The following is a 20,991-nucleotide window of genomic DNA, read 5'->3' as shown; positions in this document are numbered from 1 at the left end:
CTGAGCTCAGATGGAAGGGGGAACGCAGACGAGGAGGGGTTCCCGGGCTTGCTTCTTCGTGTGAGGGGGTCTTCATGTGGAGTCACTGCCTCCAGGGCACTTGGGTAAGGCTGCCTGAAGGAGGGCATTTCATGAGGTCCTCAGGACCCAGGAATCCTAACTCCCAGCCCTCAGAATAGCGAGAGCTCCAGAGCCTCCCTAGTGGCCCGGAGGCTCCCCCCCCCTTTATGCCCACCTGAATAAACCGGCCCGCTCCTCCCCGCGGAGACTCGGGGAGGGGCTCGGCCGCCGCTCCCCCAGGCCCCGCCTCCGCCCCTGGCCCCGCCCCCGCCTCGGCAAGCGCGAAGCCGCTGCGCTACGGAGCGCGGTGAGAGCAGGTGGCCGCGGCGGGCTCGTCTGTGCCCCGCAGGTAAGTCAGCGACGCCGGCTGGTCCGCGCTGAGGACCTCGAGGGCAGTGCGGGAGAACAAGGCAGCCCCTTCCACCTGTCCTGTGCCCTCGCCTCAAAACTGGGGGACCCCAAGGGGCAGGGAGCATATCCCTATTGGCTCTAAGCACTGATGCTGGGCATCTGGGTAGCGGGTGAGACTAAACTCTGGAGAAGTTTAGAGGGTCACGGCTGGCTTTCCTCGATGCTGAGGCAGGCTGTGAGGGACGGGAAAGGACAGAGCCGGGCCTAAGTCACGCAGCTTTCTGGAGGAGAACAGGTTACGGGTGGTGACTGCGGGGCTCCGGGTGAGGAACCTCATTGACTCAGAGTGCCCCGTGCCTCATTCAGTGCAGCGCCCTACTCCCTCCCCCCACTTAGGGGGTGCTGGGGTGACCCAAACGGCCTCTGAGGGAAAATGCGGTAAGAGACACTGCATCCCTGAGTTGGAGCCTGGGTTTTCTGGTGTGCCCCAGGGCACCTGCATCATTTCTTTACACCCTGGAAACAGATGTGTGGGGGTGAAGGGGATGAGGGAGCAGGGGCTGGTCCAGATGGCCTGGGGAACCCAGAGAGCCTGGGGACTGAATAGATCTTCTCTGCGTCCATGTCCCAGAGCCGGATGGGGGAGGTGATCACAGAAGTGGGCGTTATTGTAGACGTGGGTGCATTTGCACCTTCTGTGTTGGGATTTGGGCTGTAGGAAAGGTGTCCTGCCTCCTAGGACCTCAAGGAGGGCTTCCTGGAAAAGGAGGTCCTGGGTTGACAGCGCAGATGGGCTGCTTAGAGCTCTGAACCACAAGGGAGAGTCCGACTGTGGGCCCAGCTGCTGTGTTAGCGTAGAGCAGAGGACCCCAGATAGCAGAAAGGAGGGAGGTCAGGATGCTGCCGTCTGGATCCAGCCAGGACCCCATGGACCTTCTAGAGATCATCACAAGCCAACAGACAGACCAAGATCCAACTCAGGTGGCGGGACTTTCTGTGTCTGTCTAGTTTCCCCATTCCATTGTCTCCTCTCACCACATACACTGTCACTGTCAGGAAGTTCTCTCTCATATCTGACCTTCATCCCTTCTGCTTCTGTGCCAGCTTCTTGCTTCTGGGAGGCAATGTGCTATGGTGGAAAGAGTGGGGACTCTGGGGTCACTTAGACTTGGGTTCTGTCACCTCTACCTACTGTGTGACCTTGGGCGAGTTAGTTCACCTATGAGTTCGCTTCCCCACCTGTAAAATGGGGATGATAATAGAACCCACCTCATAGGGTGGCTGCAAGGATTAAATGAGAATGCACACATAGAGTGCTTAGCACAGTGCCTGGCGCCTGGTGAGGGCTCAACAAGTGCAAGTGTCCCCTCCTGTGTAGGACAGCAAAGCCGATCTGCCAGGGGTAGGGGTGGGGTTGGAAGTTCTTTTTTAAACTTGGCCAGAGAGAGCCGTGCCCTTCACCCCCACCCCCACCCAGCCCCTGCTGGTCCCTGGATCTTGACTGGATCTGTCTGGGCTGCCCAGGGCCCCTCACCACCTTCTCCCTTAGTCACCCTGTTTTTTGTCTCCAGGGTGAGAAGACAGGGCAGGGACCAGCAGCAGCCCACTTGGGGAGGGCTATGCCTCAGGGGAACAAACTGGCTTAGAGACCCAACCAAAAAAAAAAGGCCCGTTGTCATCACCTCTCTGCCCTCCCCACATCCAGAAATCCACAGGTTGGGATCAAGCTGCACTAAATTTTTCCAGGAAGATAAATAATACAAATGACTGAAAGTCCTGTTTGGGGATTGTCCAAGCTGCCCTCCAATGGAAAGACAGCTCCAGTTCCTGGTCCGAGTTCTGGAGGCTGCCAGGGAAGTCTGGGTCTAATAAGCGCCCTTAAACCTGGGCAAGGGAGGGGGTGCCCGTACCCTGGCTGGGTGCTTTCAAGGTCTCTGCTCTGGCCCTCCTCTTGCCATCCCTCTCCCTGTGGGGTGAGGAGTAGTCAGCAGGGCCAAGGGGACGAGCCTGGGTATCTCCTTCACGACCACATGCGCCATACCTGTGACTCTGGAGGTCCCTGTCCAGAAGGTCGCCGGCTTGCTCCCAGCACATGCAAGCCTCTTCCCTGGGCCTGTTCTCCTCAGGGCAGGTCATGCCACTAGTGTGTGCACCCCTAGACCTGAAGGACACCTGAAGATGGCTAAGGGACAGCTGTTTGCAGGGCATGAAGATGGAACCAGGATGTGAGTTGAGGCTGGGTGTCGACCTCCATGCCTATGAGTCCCTTGCAGTGTAGAAAGGAGCTGGCAGTAGGAAGGGGGGCTGCTGGCGGGGCGCAGGGTGGGAGTGGAGCTGTCTCTCCCTATACAGAGTTGTTCTGCAAAACTCCCAGGAGTCAGAGACATCTAAATTGGAAGCTGGTCTTCCAGGACATTATGAAAGTGTATTTGTCAAGGTGGGAGGTTAGAACTTATTTTATTTTTTTATTTTATTTGGTTTGATTTTGGGCTGCACCACGCAGCTTGCAGGATCTTATTTCCCCAACCAGGGATCAAACCCGGGCCCTGGCAGTGAGAGCGCTGAGTCCTAGCCACTGGACCGCCAGGGAATTCCCAGAACATATTTTAATTAGCAGTTTACTAGCTCGATTTATAACTTTTAAATATTTAGACATGGGCAGGTGGGCCCCCATTTGTCCTCCTGCTCCAAGCCCTGCAAATGTTAGAGGTGGGCCTGGCAGCATCTGTGACCGAAACCGCTATTTGGTGAATTCCCTTCCTGCTCTCTCTGTCCCCCAATAGCACCCCTGTAAAACTGGGCTTAGGACACGCCCACCTGGACCAGGAAGGAGTTTCAAGGTGAAATGAAGACTGTCAGCTGCCACCGACAAGCAGTCCCCCCTTGGGCCTGCTGACCTCATTCTCCATGCCAAAACTGGGACATTTAAAAACTGTCCTGTGATGCTTAAGAGGGAAGGGATGAGGGGGAGAGAGGTTGCTTATCTCCTGACTGTGGGGCGGGTGTGGGCACTCACTGGACCCAAGGAGCTAGGAGGGAGTTCAGTGAGGCTGCAGCAGCAGGAGGGATGGAAGTCAGACTGGGGGAAGATCAGGGCTGGACCATTTCTCCAGCTGCCCTTCTCAGAGGGCGCTGGACCCGCAGCTAAGAAGGGGGCCATGTGTCTGGAATGTGGGTCCTCCTCTAAGTTTGGATCTTGGGCTTTGGATGAGGAAGAGTGTGGGGGCCAGCTGGCCAGGCAGTGGGGGTCATCCTCAGCGGGAAGGAATGGCACGTTGGTCTCGACTCTAGCTGGGTGCCCTGTGGCACCTGAACACACCGTCTGTTCAGAACCTTCTTGTGGTCGTCTCTGACTCACTCACGGATCCTGATTGGGCTGCTTTAGGATCAAACCTGCTGCCTTGGCCTCATTAGTGCTGTGAAGTGCTCGGTTGAACCGGACACACACACACTCGCATTCAGACACACACCCAGGCAAGCATGCCCGCCTACACTAACCCACAGACGTCACTGAACGGTGGCGCACCCCTAATCACCACTCCAAGTGCAATCCGAGATACAGATCCCCCGTGGACCCATCCTGACACGTGCACTACACCAACTCCTTTGCCTTCACTACAGTTCACATTCCCTCTCCCCTATTGGTGACTTTTCATTCACCTTGGGTGACCCACCAGCTCCAGTGGCAAGGGCTTGGCTTACTTGAGGGTGGCTGGGGGCCAGCTGCCTGCAGGGGTTCAGCGTTAGGGGCAGGAGGCAGCCATGCCGCCCTCCTGGGACTCCCCGCAAACCCCGCCAGGCTCAACAATCGGCCCCTCTGTTACCCCGCGGCTCGCAGCGAGTGTCTCCAGGTCCCTGTGTAGTTCTGGAAGCCTCTCAGCCTGTATGCGTGTCTGTTCCTGTGTCCCGTGTGCTCTCTGGGCGGCCCTCCCCCTGCTCCTATGCCTGTCATTTTCTGTCCTTCTCTGAGTCTCTCTTTTTCTGTGTGTCTTTCTTTATTCCTCTCCCCTTTTCTCTGTATATCTGTCTCTGTCTCTCTTAGTCTCTTTCTGTGTGTGTCTCTGCCCTTCCGTCTGTCTCTCTGGCATGGACACATGTCTCCTCATCTTTCCTTGTCCCTTGGCTCTGTGTCTCTGATCGTGTGGCGTCTCACTAGTTCGTCTTTCTGTGTCTGTTTGTCTTTGCCTCTCCCCATCTTTGCCTCTAAGTCTAGGTCTCTGTCTCTCCAATCTCTTTTCCTCTCGTGAGGCGTCCCAGGGAACAGGACAGCCAGGTGTCTCTGAGTGCAGAAAAAGGTGATAAAGCATCCCCAGGCACTGCCATCACCTCTGGCCCCTCCAGCTGCCAGGAGGGAGGAGGACTCTCAGGTTGTGGGGAGGACTGATGTCGGCCCACCTGCCCCAGCTCCGCTGTTGAGAACTTGAGAATTTGGGGGCTTTGGCTCCAGACGGAAATATTCAGCATCTTCTTCTGCAACAAGGCCCCGGGTCATAGGCCTGGGAGCAGGGCTGGGGGTTCAGAGTGACAAGGGAGGGAGCCCCTTGTCTGTGGCCTTGAGCCGAGGGAAAGGTGTTGGGGACTAGGAGTCTTCCTCAGAAGAGGCGCTGACCAGAAGCGTCACTGACCACTGACGCTTTTCTTTTTCCTCGAAGCAGCCAAGCTCAGTGCACCCACCCCAGGCCCCAGCTTCCAGATCCAAACCACCACTGTGCTCCCCGCCCTGTTCCAAACATTTCTGCCAACTGCCCCAGGGCCGCGGGGCCTGTTCAAACAGCCTCCCTGCCCTCTCCCCCAGCCTCCCCACTTCAGGGGGCCTCTCCTCACTGCCACAGCTTCTTGGCTTCTCTTACAGGAGCGGCTGTGTTGGCTGTTTGTTTATTTGACTAAGGTTTCCTTGGGTGGGGTGAGGACCGACTCCATAGGTGCTTTTCTCCCCACTTCAGATGCCCAGGCCAGAGGCCAGGCCGGGCCCTGCCACGCTCCAGCTGCCCTCACTGTCCTCCCCCAGCACCCCCATCAGCCTCTCCTACCTCCCCAGGCCCCAGACATCTCTACCCTCCTGATCTCAGGTCTGTTGGTTCCTACATCTGATGCCAGCGACCCCCTCCCACTGGCCGGGCAGGAGAGGGAGCTATGACACAACCCTGTAACCCCCATCCCTCACCTGGGGTTGGCGGAAATACCCTGAGAAGGTGTTGGGAACTGGATCCCTTGGGTTCTCTGGGGGTTCTCAAAGAGAACACATGGGGTGTAGTCTTCAGAATGTGGGAGAAGTCTTCCCACCTGCCTACCCACCCTCACTGGCTGAGCTTGGAGCCAGTGGTAGAACAAGACTTCAGCGGAGGAATATTTCTGTAATGGGTTTGAGGCCCTTCCCAGGATTCATCCCAGAATGATCTCCCTCAGACTCCAAGGGCCATTCTGTCCCTGGATTTTGTATGGTACTGTACTGTGTACTGTACTGCCACATCCCACCCTGTGAAAACTGGAGAGGTCATGAAGTCCCCATCCAGGCAGAGTCTGGACTCGACACCAGGTTTCCTCATTCCCCACAGCTAGGCCTCCTCCCCGGGCTGAGCCAGAACTGCTCTGTGGGCAAAAAGGAGCCCAGGCTGCCTTGGCTCTCCCTGCATCTCACCCTCACCCACGCCGCCTCCATCTTCACGGGCTGCAATGGAGACTCCTGGTCCCCACCCGTGTCTCCAGCTGGGAAGGGAGTGTAGGGGCACGAGTCTTGTGACCTTGTTCTGAGATCTGCTGTCCTAGTTAGCGGCTTCCTGAGGGGAGAGGGACACGAGAAGCTTTTAGAGATGGTTGCAACCATCTGGGTGCTAATTGAGAATGCGACTGTCCCTAGGTTGAGGCCGGGGACAGCTATTCCGGGGCTGTGGGATGAGGTGTGGGAGCAGAGAGGCCAGAGGGGGGATCAGGAAGTTTCCCCAAATAGCCTGGCCATCAGCCAAATGTGGGAGCCAGGCCTGGGTGGGGGGGCAGGGTGCCTAGCCCAGCTGGGGTGGGGGTGGGGCAGCTGGCCAGTTGGCACATGGGCTTGGACCTTGGGAGGCTGGGCAAGGGGCAGAAATGAAGCAGAACTGGTACTGTCCCCTCCTTTCTGCTGAAATGGGCTTCTCTAGAACCTGGTGTCATGAGTAAGAGGGGGTTAGAGGTGGAAGACTGTTTCCTTGCCCTGTCTCTTTACTCTCCTGGGGCTTTTGTAAGCCCTAACCCATCCCCCCGCCCCTCACCCTGGTGATACTGATTTATTCATTCATTCATTCAACAAATATTTATTGGGACTTCCCTGGCGGTCCGGTCGTTAAGAATCCACGCTTCCATTGCAGGGGGCACGGGTTCGATCCCTGGTTGGGGAACTGAGAACCTGTAAGCCGTGCGGCACAACCAAACAAACAAACAAATATTTATTGAGCACTTACTATGTGTTACAATTTGCTAGGCCCTGCCCTGGGAATTCAAGGAGGAATAAGACAGGGGGAATAAGAGAGCACAGGAGGAGGCAGGGAGGACAACTACCTTAAAGAGGGCAAGGAAGGAAGGCCTCTCACGGTATTTCAGCATCAGCCATGAGATAGAGAGGTAGGAGCCAGGAGGAAAAGAGCGCTGCAGGCAGTGAGAACAGGTTCTGAGACCCTCCAAGGTGAGGGAGAGCTTGCTGTGCTCCGGGGAGAGAAAGAGCCCAGTGTGGCTGGAGTATCATAAGAAAGGCAGGGAGAGGTACGAAAACAGATCCGAGGGGCACAGGATATTTTGACCTGGACATTTTGACCCAAAGGATGTTTTGAATGCAAACATTTTAAATCAAAACATACCAACACTGAAGACTTTTTTAGAAAGTGTTTTCCAGTTTGAACTCTATTCATCCAGCTTAACTCCTTGATCAGATTTTTCCATTTTTCCTCTACAATTAAACAAATTTCCTTTTTTTTTCCATTCTATTTTAATTTTACTGAAATTATTTTCACTGGCATCAATACTGTATAGATTTTGCCACCGAGACTTGATTCACTGATCAATTTCACAACGATCAAAGACCCCAACCCTAGTCTCTTCCATTGCGTGAGTGACTGGGTAAACTCCAATTTTGGAAGATTCAAATGTAAAAAGAGATTTGTGATCAAGATTGGATTCCTGTGTCCACTTTAGTCAATAACGAGTCTTCTTGTATCTGGTTCTAGCTGTTACCAGTGTTACTTCTACCAGCCATAGCCTTAGGTGGAGAGTTGCATTTATATCTCAGTTAATCTGTGGGCGGGATGGTGGGTTGCAGAGGAGAAGGGTTTTGGGGAGACGGGTAGGGGCCAGATCTTCCAGGCGGTAAGGATTCTCTTAAAGTGAAGGAGGGACTTCCCTGGTGGTCCAGCAGTTGGGACTCGGCGCTTTCACTGCCATGGCCCAGGTTCAATCCCTGGTGGGGGAACTGAGATCCCGCAAGCCGCACCGTGCGGCCAAAATAAAAAATAGTAATAATATAATAAGATAAAAATCAGGGAGTTCCCTGGTGGCGCAGTGGTTTAGAATCCGCCTGCCAGTGCAGGGGACACGGGTTCAAGCCCTGGTCTGGGAAGATCCCACATGCCGCGGAGCAACTCAGCCCACGTGCCACAACTACTGAGCCTGCGCTCTAGAGCCCATAAGCCACAACTACGGGGCCCTCATGCCTAGAGCCTGTGCTCTGCAACAAAGAGTAACCCCCGCTCGCCACGACTAGAGAAGCCCACGCGCAGCAAAGAAGACCCAATGCAGCCAAATAAATAAATAAATTTTTAAAAATAAAAAATAAATTAAAAAAATAAAAATCAATTTGATATTTAAAAAATAATAATAAAATAAAGTGAAGGAGAAACCTTTGGAGGTTTTAGGCAGGAGAGTGACAAGTTCAGATCTGCCTTTTAAAAAGGCTCTTCTGGCCATGTGGAGAATAGACTGGGAGTGTGGGAGGTGGAGGAGTGGAGGCAGGGAGGCTGGTGAGGAGGCTATTGTGCTAATCCAGGTGGTAAAGAGAAGTGAACAGATTGAAGGCAGATTAGGGAGGTAGAAAGGGCCAGGTAATCCCATCCCACTCCCTGGATCCCAGCATGGCCCTCCCCACTCCCCCAGAGTGACCTCCATGTCATTCCTCACACCCTCAGCTCCTGCCCCTCCCTTCCTCTGAGGCCCCAGACACCCCAGGGTCTGACCACTTGAATTTTGCACAGGGTAGAGACGGAGAACTAGGGTGTTTTCCCTGCGGCTCCCTCCCAGTCTGTCTCCTGGCTGAATGTGGCGAGGGAGGGTCAGGGATGCCCTGCTGAGCTTGGGGTGGGGGGCTGGGAGGGGTGGGGATGGCCCTCAGGTCCACCTGCCCAGAGCACATGGCTGGAGCAGCCAGGGCGACCACAGATCTGGCCGTGAAACAGACCCAGACACAAGGCGCTTGTCTGGTCTGTGGCTCCGAGCTCTGGGTGTGACCCTGGGCAGGGGTACAAAGGGGCCTCTGTCGGTGCGGGGCACAGAGCCCACCTGGGCCAGGCCAGGCGCCTGAGGAGTAAGGGAGGTGGGCCTTGGGGTGCTTGAAGGGAGAAGGCTTGAAGTAACTGACCTGATCCTCAGTCTCCTCGCCTGTAAAATGGAATCTTAATCCCAGCCTCCCAGAACTAGTGCATCGTCAGGACCCACTTTGTTGACTGACTAAAGCATCACCTTCCTGGAATCGTGTAATTTTTTTAAATTAATTAATTAATTAATTTATTTATTTTTTGACCGTGTTGGGTCTTCGTTGCTGCGCGCGGGCTTTCTCTAGTTGCGGCGAGTAGGGGCTACTCTTCGTTGTGGTGCGCGGGCTTCTCGTTGCGGTGGCTTCTCTTGTTGCGGAGCACGGGCTCTAGGCGCACGGGCTTCAGTAGTTGGGGCGCGTGGGCTCAGCGGTTGTGGCGCACGGGCTTAGTTGCTCCGCGGCATGTGGGATCTTCCCGGACCAGGGCTCGAACTCATGTCCCCTGCATTGGCAGGCGGATTCTTAACCACTGCACCATCAGGGAAGCCCGTGGAATCATATATTTTTAAATATTATTTAACAAACACACATAGTGTACGATGTACCTGTTTGCTAAACACTGTACAAATATTGACTCATTTAATCCCCATAACAACTCTCTAAGAAAGATACTATTTATCCTTATCTTACAGATGGGGAAACTGTGGCACAGAGGTGGCCAAGGTGCCACAGTTGGGAAGTGGCAGGGGCAGGATTTGAACCCAGTGTGGGGATATGGCTGTACTATGCTGCTTCCCTAAAGGGTGAGCCTCCCTTAGGCCAGGCAGCTAAAGCATGAGCGGGGTGGTGGGTGGGGGGGACCTGATTCTTCAGCAGGGATGTAAGGGGATTCTCTCCTATCCCAGGGCCTGGCCCTTAGGGCAGGGCTAAGAGTGTAGTGGGAGGGAGAGAAGTCAGACTCCATGGGAGGAGTCCTGGGATCCGAGACCCAGGACAGGAGAAGGGGGTGGAGCAGGGATTTCCAGGAGCAGGTCACAACCCTGCCACCTTTGGCCCAGTTGTGGGAGCAGCTGTGTCCAGCAGAGGCTGGGGTAGGTTTGGTACTCCTTCAGCTAGGACGAGTCATACCTGTGGGGTGCGAGACTTGGAGCCACATGGTTGGACATGAAGCATGGACATGGAACAGAATGGCGTGAGGGATTTGGCCAAGAGGCTGAGGATGCGGGGGAAACAGAGTCCAAGCCCACAGCGGTGGGGACCTTCAGTCTTCATGGTTAAGCCTAGGAGCATGCGCAGAACTTGACTGCCCGAGAAAGGAGGCGGGGCATCCCAGGCTGAGGTCAAAGAGGTGGGTCCTTTTGATCCTAAGCAGCAGCGCGTAGCTCTGGACAGGACAGTGCTGGAACTTGGTCTTCCAGACACATCTCTAGGCCTGTCTGCTCTTCAGAATCACGTGGGTGCTTGTTAAAAAGGCAGACGCTGAGCCTCACTCCAGCGCCTGAATCCAAACCCCTGGGATTGGGGCCCAGCCCAGGATGCCCAACAAGCTCCCAGGTGATGTTCAAGTGGCCAGTCATTTGGGAAAACTGCAGGGGGAGGGGTTCTCACCCTTGGCTGCACATGAGAATCACCTGGGCAGAATTGAAAAGTCCTGGTGCCCAGGCTGCACCCTGGACCAAGCTCATCAGAATCCCTGGGGAGGGGCCCCAGCGTCATTTTCAAAGCTGCCCAGGTGATTCCAGTGAGCGCCCACAGTTGAGGACCCTCAAGCAGGCCTGTCCCTCATATCAGCCAGCTCTGGGCTGAACTGTCCCGTCCTCAGAGAGGCCTTTCCTGGCCTCTTGTTCTCCCTGACCTTGTGTGTTTATCTGCTTATTGACCTGACCATCTCCCTAGATTGCAAGCTCCATGAGGGACCCTTAGGACTTTTGTTCACTGCTGGATCCCTGGGGCATAGAATGGAGGGCCTGGCATATAGTAGGTATTCAACGACTGTTTATTGAGTGAGTTTATCGAGTCCCTACTCTGTGCCAGGCCCAAAGGGAGACACTCTCCATATATATCTCTTAATTTTCCCAACAACCCTGCAAGGTAGATACTATTGTGCCCATTTTACAGATCAGAGGGGTGAAGCGACTTGCCCAAGGTCTGATGGCTGCAGAGCCCAGGCTCTGTCCTGGGCCCCGAGCTGCCTCCCAGCCAAGGCCTTCTGGCAGCCTCTACTGTGGGAGGCAGCCTGGCAGCCTGGAGGCTGAGCGGAGGGCCTGGGGGGCATAGGGCATATTGACACAGCCCATCCCCAGGGCGTTTCTTGGAACCTCTCTGCTGGTTTTGAAAGGCTTCCTTCATGGCCTGCAACGGCCACGTGCTTCCACCCACCCGACTGATTTGAGAGGAAGACTCCTTGATGTGGTCGGCAGCTGCTCCCTGGCCAGCAAGGTGGACCGCGGCCACCCCACCATCTCCCTCAGCCACTGGGCTTGGAGTCTCTTCCCTCCCTCCTGCCCCAGGTGACCCCAGATTCTCAGGGTCATCCTCAGCCTCCCCCTGCCTCCATCCTTCTGAGGTTAGGATGCGTTAGGTTCGGTTACTTATACTGAGGAAGAGGAGAGGACCTCAAGGTCCGGTGGGGTGGGAGCATTCTGCTGGACAAACTAACTAAATAAAAGCATCAGGAAATGAAGGCTGGGTTGGGGAAACTCAAAGATCCTAATTTCCTCAGGGTTGATCCTGGCTGGTAGTCAGGGCCTCTCCCGGCCTCTTCTGAATGCAGCTCTTTAAGTAAGAGGGAAGGTAGCCAAGGTCCCAGTGAGGACCCCTGGGCCCTCAGCCTTTCCTTCTCTTCCATGGGGCAGTACTGGGAAGTCCCCCCAGTAAGCTGACTGCCTTCTAGACTGCTGCTTTTGCAATGAATATTCTGGGGAGGGGGCTACCCCTGCTGTGGACACGCCAGTTCCCAGCCTCCTCTCCTCCAGCTTCGGCCTCTCCTACACAACACAGGCAGCTTTGCCAAGCTGAGTGAGGAGGTTGAAATAATTTCCATTGCATTGGTAACAAACACAAGTTGGATATAGCTCTGGGCTGGGAAAGCCTGGGGACGGGCTGATAGCCTTGTGAGGCAAGATGATAGGCAGGAGGGGAGGGGTCTAGTCTGGATATGGGGAAGGGCACCCTGTGCTGGGAAAGGGGATCGTTGGTGAGGTTTTGGGGGCTCTGCCCAGGCCCGTGTGTCTTCCCTCTCTTTTGCCCCATTAGTTTCCATTGCACAGCTGTGAGGAAGTTCTTTCTGCAGTCTTACCACTGTCCCTCCTGCTTTAACTAACAATGTCATCCCCTCACATCACAATGGCTCTTTATAGCCTGCAGGGTATTTTCTATTTGTTATCTTATTTAATCTTCTTAGCTGCCAGCCTTGGGTTAGGGGAGTTATTATTAGTTATTGTTATTGTTATCCCCATTTCACAGATCAGGAAACTGAGGTGTGGGGAAAAGAGCCGTGTTCCCAGTCACAGGTCAGTAAGTGGCAGAGTTGTACTTAAATGCATGTTTCCCTGATTCCAACTTACTCCAGTTCTCATGAGACTCCCCCAAATTACTTTCACAGACACACACTTATCCCCTCCCCTGGCTCCTCCCCCTTCCATCTCACCACAACTCAGAAGCAGCCCAGGCCTGGAAAGGTCATCCTGTCCATCCCACTGCCTGTAAGCCAGTGCGATGGAGCCTCCATGTGGCCCATCTGTATTTGGAGCTCATCTGGCCATGTTTCCAGGAGAGGGTGATGGTGCCAAAGTCGGGGGAGTCGAAGGTGTCAGCTGCTGCTGCTTCTTTTTATCGTTTGTTTGTTTTATTTTATTTATTTATTTTTTATACAGCAGGTTCTTATTAGTTATCTATTTTATATGTATTAGTGTATATATGTCAATCCCAATCTCCCAGTTCATCACACTACCACCACCACCGCCCGCCACGTTCCCCCCTTGGTGTCTATACATTTGTTCTCTACATCTGTGTCTCTATTTCTGCCTTGCAAACCGGTTCATCTGTACCACTTTTCTAGATTCAACATACATGCGTTAATATATGATATTTGTTTTTCTCTTTCTGACTTACTTCACGCTGCTGCTTCTTTTTGAGCAAAGACTTTTAAAGTTTAATGTGATAATCTCATCCTGATTACTGAAAACTGAGGGCCTCTTGCCCGTCCAAGAATCCACTACCGACCATGCATGAGGAGCAGGGAGACTGTGCTGGGCCCTCCCCGCCTCTCCACCCCCATCCTCATGCATGTTGAGGTGGCTGAGACTTTTGGTTTTGTGTTTTGTTTTGTTTTTGTTTTTAGTGGAAAGAGGTATTTTTAGATCATGGTAGGCATGATTTGGGCCTCCCTACTTCAAGACCTGGACCAGGGGATCCCAATCCTTCCCTTTTACGTCTAAGAAGTTGATGTTCTAGGAAGGAACTGCTGGCGAGTCTGGGTGTGAAGCCAGTCAGAGGACACAGAAACTCAGGGACTCAGAAGGTCATCACATCTCCCCACCCCATCTTCCCGGCTGGGAAACCGAGGCCTGTGGCTGTTGTCACCACATCACGCCTGCCCAGAAGTAAACCAATTAGCACGGTGTCTGGTTCTGTGTTCCCAGCGCCTGTCTCATTAGTTGGGGATTTATGTCTCGGTCACCGTGAAGGACAACTGTCCCGGCTTCCACTGGGGGGAGCCCGGCCAGCCATAGGGCCCAGCGGTGGCAGGAGGTGGTGCCGTCCTGCTTGGGGCAGGATGGGGATTTAATTTCAGAGGGATTTGCAACAAGTGGGCGACGCCCTGGGCACATGGTGGCTCTGGGCTATTTTAGGAGGCAAAAGCCTGGCCCCGTGGGGGGAGGGCTCTCAGCCATTAGTGATTCTGCCCTTTCAGTGGGAATGGAAAGGACCCATGATGGACGGGGCAGGCCCACCTGAGGTTGGGGCTTCCCCCGCCTTCCTGGAACACAGGGGCCTAGAATTACTCTGCACCCCCAACCCCAGGTGGGGCCATGAGCAGAACAAGAGCTGCTGGCTGGGCAGGGGTCTTTGGCTCCTCTCCTGAGCCCCTTTGCTACAGGCTTTGCCTCAGCTGGGGCCCTTGGTGTTATTAGTAAGAATGATTAGTATAACCATCTCCTATCTTTGTGATAGGGATTATATTTATTGAACACTCAGGGAAGGTCCTGTGGTGCAGGAAAAAGGGCACAGCCTTAAGGCCAGACATACCGGGCTCCCATTCTGTATGGGCCACTTCCAAGCTGGGGATAATAGCTTGTGTGTGTTACTTAAGTCCCTTCACCTCTCTGAGCCCCGGCGCCCATCTCTAAAGCAGGGACCATAACACCTCATTAATGATACCCGTTTTATTAATTGGGCACATATTATGTCAGGCACTCTGTAGGGATGATCTCACATCACCCTCTGCCATGTTATTATGTGTTCTTTTTTCCTTTCTTTTAAAAAAAAATTTTTTTTTAATAAATTTATTTATTTATTTTTGGCTGCGTTGGGTCTTGTTGCTGCGTGCGGGATTTCTCTAGTTGCGGTGAGCGGGGGCTACTCTTCGTTGCCGTGTGCAGGCTTCTCATTGCGGTGGCTTCTCTTGTTGCGGAGCACGGGCTCTAGGCGCATGGGCTTCAGTAGTTGTGGCTCGCGGGCTCTAGAGCGCAGGCTCAGTAGTTGTGGCGCACGGGCTGAGTTGTTCCGCGGCATGTGGGATCTTCCTGGACCAGGGCTCAAACCCGTGTCCCCTGCATTGGCAGGCGGATTCTTAACCACTGCGCCACCAGGGAAGTCCTATTACGTGTTAATTGTCCTGTTTTACAGATAAGGCAACTGAAGCTCAGAGAGGGAAAGTAACTTGCCTCAGCCCACACAGCCAGAGCAAGGAACCTGATCCATTTTTTGTGCCCACAGTGAGAGTTGGTTCATTCCTCAAAGCCAGCAATGTGTGTTGGTTGCATTTGGTGTGCCAGGCACTGTTCTAGGGCTGGGGATTCATCACAGACAAAACAGAGGAAGAAGAGATAATGGGATGAGACTGAGCAGCAGGGAGAACTGAGTGGCCCAACTAGAGACTCAGTAGCTTTATTTAGACTAAGGGTCATTTTTCTGGTGGCATTGGAGGGGGAGGGCAATAACTAGGGGCCTGAGTCCCTCCTTGGATGAGTGATAGGTGGGAAAGGGAGCACCAGCACCACCTGGCACCTCCAGCTCTCATGACTAAGAAGAGGTTTTCTGGGTTTTCTTCCTCCTCACCTACCTTTATAGGAAAAAAGTCCGGGTGTATTGGGATAAGGACTTTAGAGGCACCATTACATAGAGGAAAGAGGCCCTAGAGTTTAGAGTCCACCAGATGGGGTTCAACTTCAACCCTTTCTAGCTGTATGACCTCGGGCAGGTAAACTAACCTCTCAGAGCTTCCCTTTCCTTATCTTTAAAGTGAGGAGAGGAATACTGACTTTTCAAGGCTATTTGGGAGGATACAATGGATCGATAAAGCTGTGGGAAGGGTCTGGAAGGCAGAAGGCTCACAGCTAAGAGCAGTGTTTTGTTTGTGTGCAGGGTTGGAGTTCAAGGGCGTGTTATCCCTGTGTATCTAGGTGAAGCCACGTCTTTGTGGTGGCACTAAGCTGGCAGTTGTGGTCCTGCTGAATGATTTCATCAGGCTGGGCAGAACGGGAGAGCCAGCAAGCCCAAACAAAAGGTCTGGTGCTCATAGTTCAAGAAATCAAGCTCTGGGCAACGAGATGGGGAGGCTGAGCTTGCCAACATATCACGTGAAAATAGACATGGGAGGTTCCCTCAGCTCTATATAGAGCTGACTCAGGAGGGCAGAAAAGGTAAGGGCTGGGCAGCATTAATAGAGGACAGGATGGAGGATGGGGGAGGTGATTATCTCCTTTGCTCTGTTCTAAGCAGGACATTGGAAGCCTAAATAAGTTTAAGAGGGATATGAGTGGGGTCATAAAACCTCTGGAGACAAATTTTTATTGAGTTGTGCAGTTCAGGTCACTGGATCACCATGCAAGGGACTGAGCAGAAGGGAATGAGGAAAGGCCCAGAACTAGCCTATTCAGCACAGCGGGATGGCTGGGGCAGGGTTTGGGGGACACAGTTCAATACAGTATGATAAGTGCAGTGTTAGGGCCCATACAAGATGCCCTAGGAGCATGTAGGAGGGGCTTCCTGGAGGAGGTGGCCATGTAAGGGAAAGAATAGTTGAGGGAAATTGGTCTATTTTGCTGGGAGAAGAGACCCCTGAGGAAGAGGCTGCCAGCCGTCTTCGGCAGGCTGTGGAAGTTGGGGTGGGCTTTTTCTACATTACCAGAGAGCAGCTCTAGAACCCTTGCATAAGCATTACAGGAAAGCAACTTTCAGACCCCATATTGATGAGCTTTCTATCCTTGAGAACCATCCATCAATGGAACAGGCTGTGTTGTGAGAGAGTGAGTCATCAGTATAGTCAAGCAGAGGCCAGAGGGTAACCTGTCAGGGACAAGTTACAAAAGGGACAGGATGGCCGCTAAGATCCCTTCCAAGTCTGAGCAACTGCAGTTCCCCATGGACAGACACAGGTTGTGGACTGTGTCGGAGAGAGATGTGACTGGATCAAGTTAGAGGGTGGATGTGCTGGGGGATGGCGAGGTACCCGTGGTGGACCATGGCTGTCAGCCCCACCCTGCACTGATTGATTTTTGAGTAACCACTTTATTGAGATACGTCACATAGCTTACAATTCGCCCATTAAAAATTTTTTTTATTTATTTTTGGCTTTGTTGGGTCTTCGTTGCTGGGCGCAGGCTTTCTCTAGTTGCGGTGAGCGGGGGCTACTCTTCATTGCGGTGTGCGGGCTTCTCATTGCAGTGGCTTCTCTTGTTGCGGAGCATGGGCTCTAGGCGTGGGGGCTTCAGTAGTTGTGGCGCACGGGCTTAGTTGCCCTGCGGCATGTGGATCTTCCTGGACCAGGGCTCGAACCCGTGTCCCCTGCATTGGCAGGCGGATTCTTAACCACTGTGCCACCAGGGAAGCCCAATTCGCCCATTTAAAGTGTACACTTAAATGTGGATTGACTCTTCGAGTGGAAATGAATTCATGCATTCATTCAACAACTCTTTACATGGAGCATTTATTAGGTACGCATCAAGCTTTGTACTGGTGCTTCCAATATCTGGGAAATAAAGGCCCTGCCCCCATGAGGGAGACAGGCAAAAGCCTTAGCACATCCTGGGAGATGTGCTAAGAGGGAAATTAACCAGGGGCTGGGATAAAGAATAATGGGGCTGGGGAAATGGGGTCCTGGGGAGGTGATATTGGAGTTGAGGCCTGAGGGACAAGGAAACAGCCCTGTGAAGATCAGTTCCAGGCTGAGGGAGCAGCAGAGGCCTCAAGACAGGAGTGAGTTGGTGGGTGTGAGAACCAGAAGAAGTGCTGGGAGGGAGCGGGCACGGCATCTCCAGGGCTCCCCACAGGGGGACCTCCTCTCTGGAAGGCCTCTTTCACATGAAGCCTGCCCGGAGCATGAGGTGGGGTGAGCAGCAGTGGTACATCTTCTTTAGATACATGAGCCATTCCTATCCCCTTTTGGGGGGACTCCCCAATAGTGGAATGATGGCAGGTGCTGTTAGGAGGTTATGCCACTGGCCCCTGCCTCCTGCCCTCCTCTGCTTGGCTTCATACTCCTGCCTTGTGCCCTGATGCAGGCCAGACCCAGTGCACTGATCCCCTGGGAAGAATCAGAAATGTCTCCCAGCCGCACACACCGGTGACATTTCCCCAGCGGGCGCACTGGCCTGGTTTGATGCTCTGACCTCAGGGCAACCTGGAGTCTCCCTTTCGGTGCTCACTTCCTGAGTGACTTTGGGCCAGTTACTTAACATCTCCAATCTTTCATCTCCTGGTCTGTAAAATGGGAATCAAACCAATCTGGGCTGAGTTGTTATGAGGATTGAATGCCATCCTTCCTGGCACCCAGGAGGTGCTCCATGAATGTCAGCTTCCTCCTTCTCCCTGAACTTCCCCCGAGAAGAGGGGCTGGTTTACAAAGGGGTAGGGAAGGTCACAGCAGGCCACTGGGAGGTGGCCACTTTGGGGTCCCCTCCCCTAAGCTCTGGGACTCCTCGGAAGGCGAGGAGCACTCAGGACTGGCCAGCCAGGGGTAGGGAGGATACTCCCCCATGGGCCCAGCCCCGCCACCAGGAGAGCCCCTGCGTCTCCCCTCCTCTCCTTCCTGGGGAGCCCCATCGAGGGGAGCAGCCCCTCTCCCAGCCTGCTCGCCTGCCCTCCGTTCGGGGCGGCGTGGCTCCTGGCACCTGCTTCCCGCGGGCCGCCCAGGGGCGGGCTCCGGAGACTCGGTGGCTGCCCCGGGACGCGGGGGCCCGGGACTCACCCGCCGCGCACCTCTGGGAGCCGAGAATCCAGATCGCCCCGGGTGGCTGCGGGCGGCTGGATGCGGCCCCGCTCCGGTCGGGAGCGCCCTTCAGGTAGGCGCGGGCGCGGGCCGTGGTACCGCACTCCTGGCTCCCCATCCGGGAGCGACGTGCCGCTGGGTCTGAGCGCCCGAGGGGGCCCGCGCGCGGGGTGGCGATTTTGGTGTCTCTGTAGGGCTGGTGGCAGCGGCGAGGACCCTGCCCCGCCTTGTGTTGGGGGAAGGTGGGAGACAAGAATCACGACTTAACCGGAAACAGAGGTTGGGAGCGGGGACAAGGGTGATGGCCAGAAGGACTTCCAGCTCCCAGGAGGTAGGGGGAGGGAGGCTGGGGACCACGGGGCAGAGACGGTGAGACTCTCATCGTAAGGAGGGGACCATTCTCTGCAGACAGGGGGCTCGACCAAATAACCTACCTTCTCCGTCTAAGTTGTTTAGAGACTCCAAATATCAACAACCCCTTATCAGCCCCTGGGATAGAATAGAATGGAAGGGGTGGGGGATGGGAGATCTGTTGTCTTTTGGGGCAGGGGTGCAAAGAGTATGCTCTCCACCCTGGGGTCCCATCCCTGTCATTCAACGTCTTTGGAAGCCTTCCTGCCCGCCCCTCCCCCTTCAAGCAGAATGCTTCCTCTCTGTCAGGGTCAGGGGCAGAGGTTGGCCCTCTTGGTCCAAGGGGGAGGCGGGATTCTATCTCCCACCCACAACTCTCAGACAGTCCTAGGACGTCTCAACCCTCCTTCCTCTGGCTCTCAGGAGGCATTCACTCAGCCCCAACTTGGAAGTGCTGATAGGGAAGTGCTCCCCATCGTGGGACAGTCACGATGGGGAGCACGGATTGGGGGAGCCACTGTTCAGTCTATGGGGAGTTGTGCTGGGTGAGCAGGCGGTGGATGAGGCTGAGCTGTGCCAGCGTCCTGGGCAGGCGGTGTGGAGGGTCTCCTGCACAAGTAAGGTTCCTAGGCCTTGCCTGGCAGCAGAGGCTAGAACAGGGGATACTGAGGCTCATACCCCCTCCCCCACCCCCACCTTAGAGGCAGCTGTTCTGTGTTGCCACTGTGGACCCCGTAAGGAGGGATGCAGCTTAGATCGCAAGAAGGACTTCCTTCCTGAGGGTGGCCTGAGGGTCTTTCAGGGGAGTCTCAGTGTCCAGGAGAGGCAGCCCTTATCTCTGGGGGTGTCAGGAGGGAAGGAGGCCCTCTGGGACTCCCAGCCAATAGGGGGTGAGGACAGATTGGGGGAGGAGGGGGTCGGGGGGGATGGTGACCTCATCTCTGGACCATCGCTCTCCGTCACCTCCCATGCCCCCTCTCTCCCATCCTTGCAGCTGGAGTGTTGACTTTCAGCACCTCTTAGCCAGCTCCCCCTTGAAATCCCCAGCACCCAGTAGTCTCCCCAGGGAGAGGTGACCGGCTTCCTCTGTCATCACTTCGGGTGGGAAGACAGACATGGCTGTCTTGGTTTGCCCAATGGATCCCCACCTCACCGCACCTGACACCTGGACCAGCTGTTGCCCAGCCCCAGGGCCTCCTGTTCTGGCAAAGCAGGGACGTGTGGGTTGGGGGTTGCCGGGGCTGCCTTCACTCGGGCCATCCCACTCCTCTAGGTGCGGGTCTCTGACTCCTTTGGGGAGTCTTGGGTGTGAGTCTTGAGAGACCCCAGCTCTCTGGGCCATCCCATGGTGGGTGCCGCTCTATGGTGGCCACACAACTGAGGTGGGTTATTGCCCTTCCTCACCCTGCAAAGTGTCAGCCTTGGGAGAGTAGAAGTGGCAGGAAAGGGAGACCAAAACGCTCAGTCGTGGCTCCTTGGGGACACTGAGGGGGCAGCCAGGCCCAGGAGGGCTCACACTCCATCAGGACGAGAACGGATGTGGCCTCTCTTCTTCCAGGCACGATCCCACACTCCTGCTCGTGACCCTGTGAGTGACGGGGATGGGGGCCACCACGGTGTGCACCCCCTGCCCCTGCATCATAGGATGGTACAGAACTGACCCTTTTCACCTGCCTCTCTTTTCGACTGTGAGCCTCAGTTTCCTCATTTGTAAAGCCTCACAGGGCTGTTAGGAGGGTTGACGGAGGTGCTGTCTATACAGTGCCCAGAAGGCAATGGACACGCGCCGTGGGGCAGTTCTTTCTCTATCCCCACCCCACCTTTCTCTGGCGGCTGAAACAAAGACAACTTGGCTTCCCCCCTCCCACCCCAACCTTAGAGGCAGCTGCTCTGTGTTGCCACTGCCCGCCTGCAAAGGACCTAAGAGATTAGCCCGGCCCCACCCTCTCTCTTTAAAGAAGGGGAACTGAAGCCCAGAGGGGCAGGGACTGGCCCAAGGTTGCCCGGTCAGCCAGGCTCCCTTCTCAGAGGCAGGGCCTAGGACCTGGCTCAGGGAGGCGGGAGGGTAGATATTGACAGACCTGGGGGAAAATACCGGAGTGTAATTGGGCTCGTTAAGGGTTTGGTGAGGGAGTCCTTCATGCCCTGCCAAAGGCTGGAGACAGGCCTAGAACCTTCCTCTCCTGTTAACCCTCTGGCAAAAGCAGCGCTTTCCCGAGGACACCCTTCCCCAGGCTGCGGCTGAAACAACTCCCCGCTCTGCACTTACTTACGGCCTCCAGAGTTTTTTCTATCCACCCCTCTT

At 54.9% G+C, this 20,991-nt stretch overlaps 1 protein-coding gene across 5 annotated transcripts in view; it reads left to right on the top strand.

Moving 5' to 3' along the window:
- Window positions 1–365: 365 nt before the first annotated feature.
- The window catches only part of ZNF385C (zinc finger protein 385C), a 56,451-nt gene continuing 35,825 nt past the window's right edge, over window positions 366–20,991 (top strand). For all 5 annotated transcript variants that reach the window (XM_059908315.1, XM_059908314.1, XM_059908316.1 and 2 more), the window contains exon 1: window positions 366–409. The gene's annotated coding sequence lies outside the window, so the exon portion shown is untranslated. The remainder of the gene's footprint in view (window positions 410–20,991) is intronic.

This window comes from Balaenoptera ricei, chromosome 20 (genome assembly GCF_028023285.1).
Source record: "Balaenoptera ricei isolate mBalRic1 chromosome 20, mBalRic1.hap2, whole genome shotgun sequence".
In the NCBI taxonomy this organism is placed as follows: domain Eukaryota; kingdom Metazoa; phylum Chordata; class Mammalia; order Artiodactyla; family Balaenopteridae; genus Balaenoptera; species Balaenoptera ricei.
This window is presented reverse-complemented; position numbering and strand designations above follow the sequence as displayed.